Source organism: Schistocerca piceifrons, chromosome 5 (genome assembly GCF_021461385.2).
Source record: "Schistocerca piceifrons isolate TAMUIC-IGC-003096 chromosome 5, iqSchPice1.1, whole genome shotgun sequence".
Classification (NCBI taxonomy): Eukaryota; Metazoa; Arthropoda; class Insecta; order Orthoptera; family Acrididae; genus Schistocerca; species Schistocerca piceifrons.
The window spans coordinates 213,859,685-213,866,005 of record NC_060142.1 but is presented as its reverse complement, the minus strand read 5'-3'; the positions used below and the strand labels follow the sequence as shown (position 1 = coordinate 213,866,005).

General features: G+C 43.4%; 1 pseudogene; it reads right to left on the bottom strand.

The window, feature by feature from the left end:
* Nucleotides 1-686: 686 nt before the first annotated feature.
* LOC124799516 lies at nucleotides 687-804 on the bottom strand (annotated as a pseudogene).
* Nucleotides 805-6,321: the final 5,517 nt, after the last annotated feature.

The window sequence follows — 6,321 nt, the reverse complement described above, 5'->3', positions numbered from 1 at the left end:
CTAACAAGGAGCCATTTGTATCAGTGCCTATAGCTTACGAGTATTCAAGAGAGATGTATTCCAAGGAATTAATAAAAGATAAGTAAAAAGCATCTACATACTTTTCTTCTTATTCATTCATAAGTTTTTATGTTCCAGACTTCACGCCCGTATGCTTATTGCCGTTCGTGCACTATCGGCCACAGCGTTAGTTTAGCGTGCCTTTCTTTTGGCTACTACCGTGTGGCGTAACAGTCTTGTTACGTCACTACAAAAGCACTATCTTTGTTTGCTTCACAGAGATTATTCAACACATAAGACTGTTCACGATCCTTTATATAACATGATATCCTAAAGTACTCAGTGGCTGTTCTATCTGTAACGGGTGCGTACGTTTACGAAGTTACGTTAGCATCAGACCATGTCATCTGTGCTTCGCCTATATAATTTTGGGAGCAGATCGAGAAGAGTACAAACAGACTCCTAAACTAAAACTAAACTCCACCCGAATAGGCCATGAAGGCACAACGGTACCGACCGGCCGCCGTGTCATCCTCAGCCTACAGGCGTCCCTGGATGTGGCTATGGAGGGGCTTGTGGTCAGCACACTGCTCTCCCGGCCGTATATCAGTTTCCGAGACCGGAGTTACTACTTTTTAATCAAGTAGCTCCTCAGTTTGCCTCAGAAGGGCTGAGAGCACCCCGCTTGCCAACAGCGCTCGGCAGACCGGATGGTCACCCATCCAAGTGCTAACCCAGCCCGACAGCGCTCAACTTCGGTGATCTGACGGGAACCGGTGTTACCACTGCGGCGAGGCCGTTGGCACAAACTGACTCTTACCCCCTCTCTAAATAGTATCGGCTCTGGTTATGTACCAAAATCTGACAATAAAACCAAGAAAGGACAAGTATTCATCAAGAACAAAATTTTGCAGTGGTGAAATGGACAGACTACAGTTACTGAAGTGTACATCGTACCGAACTTTTACGTCATCGTCTGTCGATTTGGTCCGTTAAGATAATAAATTCATTATGATCATTATCAGTGGCACGACAGCCCTTCGTGAGTTTTGATCTTCTGCAAAAGATTATTTTTTTCTATCCAGTTTAATGCTAAATTCCTCCAATTCTGTATACCAGTTATTCTTATGGTCTCTCTGAATCTTCCTGCCATCGTAGCTTTGTTCTTCCAGACTTCATGGATCCTTCAGACACTGCGTTGAATATTTTCACAATCATTCAGTCTTTTGTTCTTACAATATGTCTTGCCGTTTTGGTCTTTCACAATGTCTGGTTCATGATATAGTTTATATAGTTCATAACTGAGTATCTTCCACAAAACACCATTTTCTTCCACGGGCCCTTAGTCCACGATTCTTTATAGAGAAAGGCTCATCACAAATAGAGAGAGAGAGAGAGAGAGAGAGAGAGAGAGAGATAGATAGGAGAGGTCACTGTTTAGTGGTGCTGCCAGCGCTGGAGTCGAGGCAATTTTCACCTCAAACTAATTTCTTTCTTCCATTTTATTTTTGTCCTTTAGCTTTCGGCCAGTATTCGTGTCACAAAAGGGAAAGCATATGCTTGACAGCGGCAGATAAACGTGAAAATGCGCTCGTCCGCGCGAAATCCTTTGCCACTATCCTCCCCTCCCACGCCAGACCAAAATACGTTTCATCAGATGGCGCCGGACGGGACGCGAGCTCTGAGTTATTATCTGCAACCCCACAACGTAATGCTTGACGATACGGCATGCAAAACAACGCGGGTGTCCCGCACGCAAGATAAGCACCCGGCGTAAAACGCCCCTGCCGGCGTGCACTAACTCTCCCGCGTACACCCCTTCACGGAAAATTCGTCTGAGTTATTATATCCAATTTCGCAAACGAAATATTTAAACACCAGCGCATCAGTTATTTTGGGAGCATTTTTCTCCTACCTAGGTGCGGCACCTGGTGCAGTTTAAAACACGCGGCCATAAAGAGGAATTAGAAGCAAACGTTTAAATTTTTCCCCTGCAGCTGCACGGGCTGTGCTGCAGGTTCGTTGCTGACAGTGTGCCGAAATACCGGCGTGATAAGTGAGGCGTGACCCGCTAACCATTCTGTCACCACTTTACCGGTGTCGAGGAGCAGGCTGTGAGTTTCTGCCGTGTTTGTATGCGCGATAAATGACAAACTTCAGCGTCGATTATATTTAATTTATTTATGGTGTTGCATGCAAATGTTCTCATTATCGTATGTTGCAGCATTAACTTTTCACTACATTACGTAATCGTTATGCAGTTAAAATTTCTTTTTTTAAATTTATTTATATATTACAAAAGCATGTTCTACAAAGCATACGAGTGACCTTCAATAAGTAATTAAATGCATTTTTTTTTCCTGGAAGCAGGTTGGTTTTATTCAAGATTCAGATACACCATATTATTCCCACCCTTTTTTCTAAAAAACCCCATTTTGCAATATAATCTCCTTTCAATGTGACGTCCTTACGCCACCATACTGGAAGCGTCTGTAACACTCCACTTGTTGAGTTCGGAGCCAGGGTCTTGCTACATCAATAACCTACCCGACATCATCGTACTGCTGCCTGCGGAGTGCATCCTTCATGGCGCTAAACAGATGGAAGTCGGAAAGTGCGAGATTCAGGATGTAGGGGTGATAAAGAAGAACAGTCCAATTCAGCTTTGTGAGCTCCCGTCGGATGCACAGCACCGTCGACAGAGACGTTGTAAACTCATCCCTCCTTCCTAATTGTCCACAATAAGCAAAGTCTTTTATGAAAAATTTGAGAAGAGCGAAGGTTGAAATAAACTTCCTAGTTTACTTAGCTTTTCGTGTAGAGTTCGCTCCAGTTAGTCTTGTGTATGGGTCTGATTCCTGAAGCTGAAATTCTCACATTGTAGGTCATCATAGTTGAATGATCTAAATAAATTTAAAGATTGTTGTTGCAGAATTTTTGTTGTTACGTTATTACATTTTGTCACATTCGTCAAGTCTTTTGAGTTTTCACATTAACAAAGCCCAAATTACATTGTTCGTCCAAAATACAAAAATACGTCCGATCACATCAGAGGCATCCTTACTACTACTTCACTCTGCGGTAATAACCATATTCCTAAGGGTACAAAATTTTTCTTGACAAATGAATTTCTGTTAATTTCGATTGTTATTTCATAAATGAATCCAGAAATGATCATTGTAAACAGTACTAGATTGCGTAATTAATAACATAAATTTAAAGTGTGTCAAATTACTCATAATTTCAAATATTTCAAAAATGGTTCAAATGGCTCTGAGCACTATGGGACTTAACATCTATGGTCATCAGTCCCCTAGAACTTAGAACTACTTAAACCTAACTAACCTAAGGACAGCACACAACACCCAGCCATCACGAGGCAGAGAAAATCCCTGACCCCGCCGGGAACCGAACCCGGGAACCCGGGCGTGGGAAGCGAGAACGCTACCGCACGACCACGAGATGCGGGCTTCAAATATTTCTAACAAAATCATTTTAACTGTACATCCAGAGATAGTACTTATCGATTGCAACACTGAAAATAACGCAATTCCTTTTGAAATATTTTAGGCTGAAATGTAACATATTGTGTATAAAATTACATGAAAATTTTCTGAAAAGTTGCTCAGCAAAATTCGAAAAATAATACGGGTATCTACAACTACTGTTGAGAATAAGTAATGCAAGAGGAAGACGTCCAGCTACAACGTCCAGTTGAGCAGCGAGGTGTTTGATTGTGATCTGTCGATCACCTGGAATGAGAGTGTCCACACGTTCCAACACTGCAGGAGTCACAGCTGTGTACGGCCGGCTGGTAAGTGGGAGATGGGACAGGTTTGCGCGACCTTATTGTCATGACGACAGAGACGCCTTGCCCAACGACTCACTTTGATTCTCGTCACTGCAAGGTCTCCATAGGCATTCTGCAAGCGGCTGTAAATATCTGCGAGGCTCCGGTTTCCTGTGAAAAAAAAGACTTAATGACAGCCCTCTGCTTGGAATACACCTCCATTACAGACGCCATTTTGAATGTTGTCCATAGCGCCGCCACCTATAGGGACTACATGAAACAGTATGGATTAAAGGGTGAATATTCCACGATGTCACACAACAAATCCACATTTTTTCAACGGAATCTATCTGAGAAAAAAATGTATTGCATTGCTTATGGAGCACCCCTTGTACTGTTGTGGAGACAGAGTATAGAATAGTCTGCTCTCCAGAAGCGGTTGTACGCCGTATCTTCTCGTTACGTAATCAAACTTTCACCAATAGACCGTTGCCTGCTAAATGCGTCAGTTATTTGGAGCGCTAAACTTCTGAATCTCAGCAAGCAGTTCTCCTTGGTGAAGAGAGTTTTTGTGTATGTTCATCGTGTGAAATATTACTGGTACATGGTAGCGTAGGATTTGAATGAAGCGGGATTTCAGCTGGGAGCTGTGCGGGTGTGGGATCTGTTTTACAAAGAATTTATTAAACACAAAATATCTATTTGACTAGACACAAAAGATAACAAAACATAAAATTTACAGTTCATTGTAGTTCTTGCACACAGGGCTCAAAAAGAGAATAACAACCTAAAATTCCTCTAGCACATTGACAACAAAATTTAAAAGACTTCGCCTCAGCATATAGAATAGGGCTAACAATAATAATAGTTTTACGAGGCTCGTTCAATAAGTAATGCCCAACATTTTTTCCCAGAGCATGTTTATTGATGAGAGTCAGAATTTGGTGACAATATACATCACTATGTCGTGTCCATGTCCTATTTTTCTACGTAGTCTTCATCACTTTCTGTGGCCGTACGCCAACGTTGTGGAAGAACATGTATTCCCTGCTGGTAAAAGCCCTTGTCCCGTTGGCGTAGCCATGTTTTCACTGCATGACTGTCACTCTCGTCTTCTTCAGAGTGCGTTCCCCATAGAGAATCTTCAAGCGGCCCAAAGAGACGTAAGTCCGAGGGTGCCAGGTCTGGACTGTAGGGTGGATGAGGCAAGGATGTCCAACCCAATTTGGCGATGTGTATGCCTCGGAATTGATGGATGACCCTCTTGGCATCCCGTCCACGAGAATGTCGCATCACAATCCCAGAAGACTGTCATCATGACTTTTCCGGTAGAGGAGGTTGCCTTGAATTTCTTTTTTTGTGGTGAATTAGGATGATGCCACACCATGGACTGCCTTTTGTTTCCGGCGCAAAATAGTGAGTCCAGCTTTCGTCCCCATAACGATCCGTGACAGAAAGGCCTCTCCGTCGGTCTTTGCGCTCCAGAGATTCAGATGAAACTGCCTTTCTTTGAATCTTGTGGTCGGCTGTGAGCATTCGTGGAACCCATCGTGAGCACCTCTTTGAACATCTGAGAGGTACACTGCCAATGTTGAGCGACGAGGGCCAATTGTCGAGTTGTGATGCGCCGGCCGGCACGAATAATGGCATCCGCACGGTCCAGCATGTCTGGAGCAGTGGCTGTGATAATACGTTCCAAGTGTGGCTCATCATGGAGCTCTGTTTCTGCATTTCCTGAGGCTGTAACTTTCTTTATCCGTCGCCCAGCTGCACTCCTATCAACTGCAGCATCGCCATACAGAGCATACAAATGTTTATGGAATTTCACCACGGTTTCTTTTTTTGAACACAGGAATTCAATAACAGCACGCTGCTTGTAACGTGAGACGTATGTAGACGCCATTTTGACGCTATACTACTGGCACTGCTAACTGCCAGAACGGTTCGTAACTTCACCGGTGCACAGAAAAAATGTGAAGCATCAATAAGGACGTTTGTTGAGGTATATTAGTGGCTTTTTTAAAAAATGTGGAGCATTACTTATTGAACGACCCTCGTATAATGTCTGGCCCTGACCACAGGCTATCCGCGGGACAGCAAAGTAGAAGGCAACGCACTGACTTCAGTACGGCTACTTGCACTTTTTTTTTGGTCATCAGTCTACTGACTGGTTTGATGCGGCCCGCCACGAATTCCTTTCCTGTGCTAACCTCTTCATCTCAGAGTATCACTTGCAACCTACGTCCTCAATTATTTGCTTGACGTATTCCAATCTCTGTCTTCCTCTACAGTTTTTGCCCTCTACAGCTCCCTCTAGTACCATGGAAGTCATTCCCTCATGTTTTAGCAGATGTCCTATCATCCTGTCCCTTCTCCTTATCAGTGTTTTCCACATATTCCTTTCCTCTCCGATTCTGCGTAGAACCTCCTCATTCCTTACCTTATCAGTCCACCTAATTTTCAACATTCGTCTATAGCACCACATCTCAAATGCTTCGATTCTCTTCTGTTCCGGTTTTCCCACAGTCCAT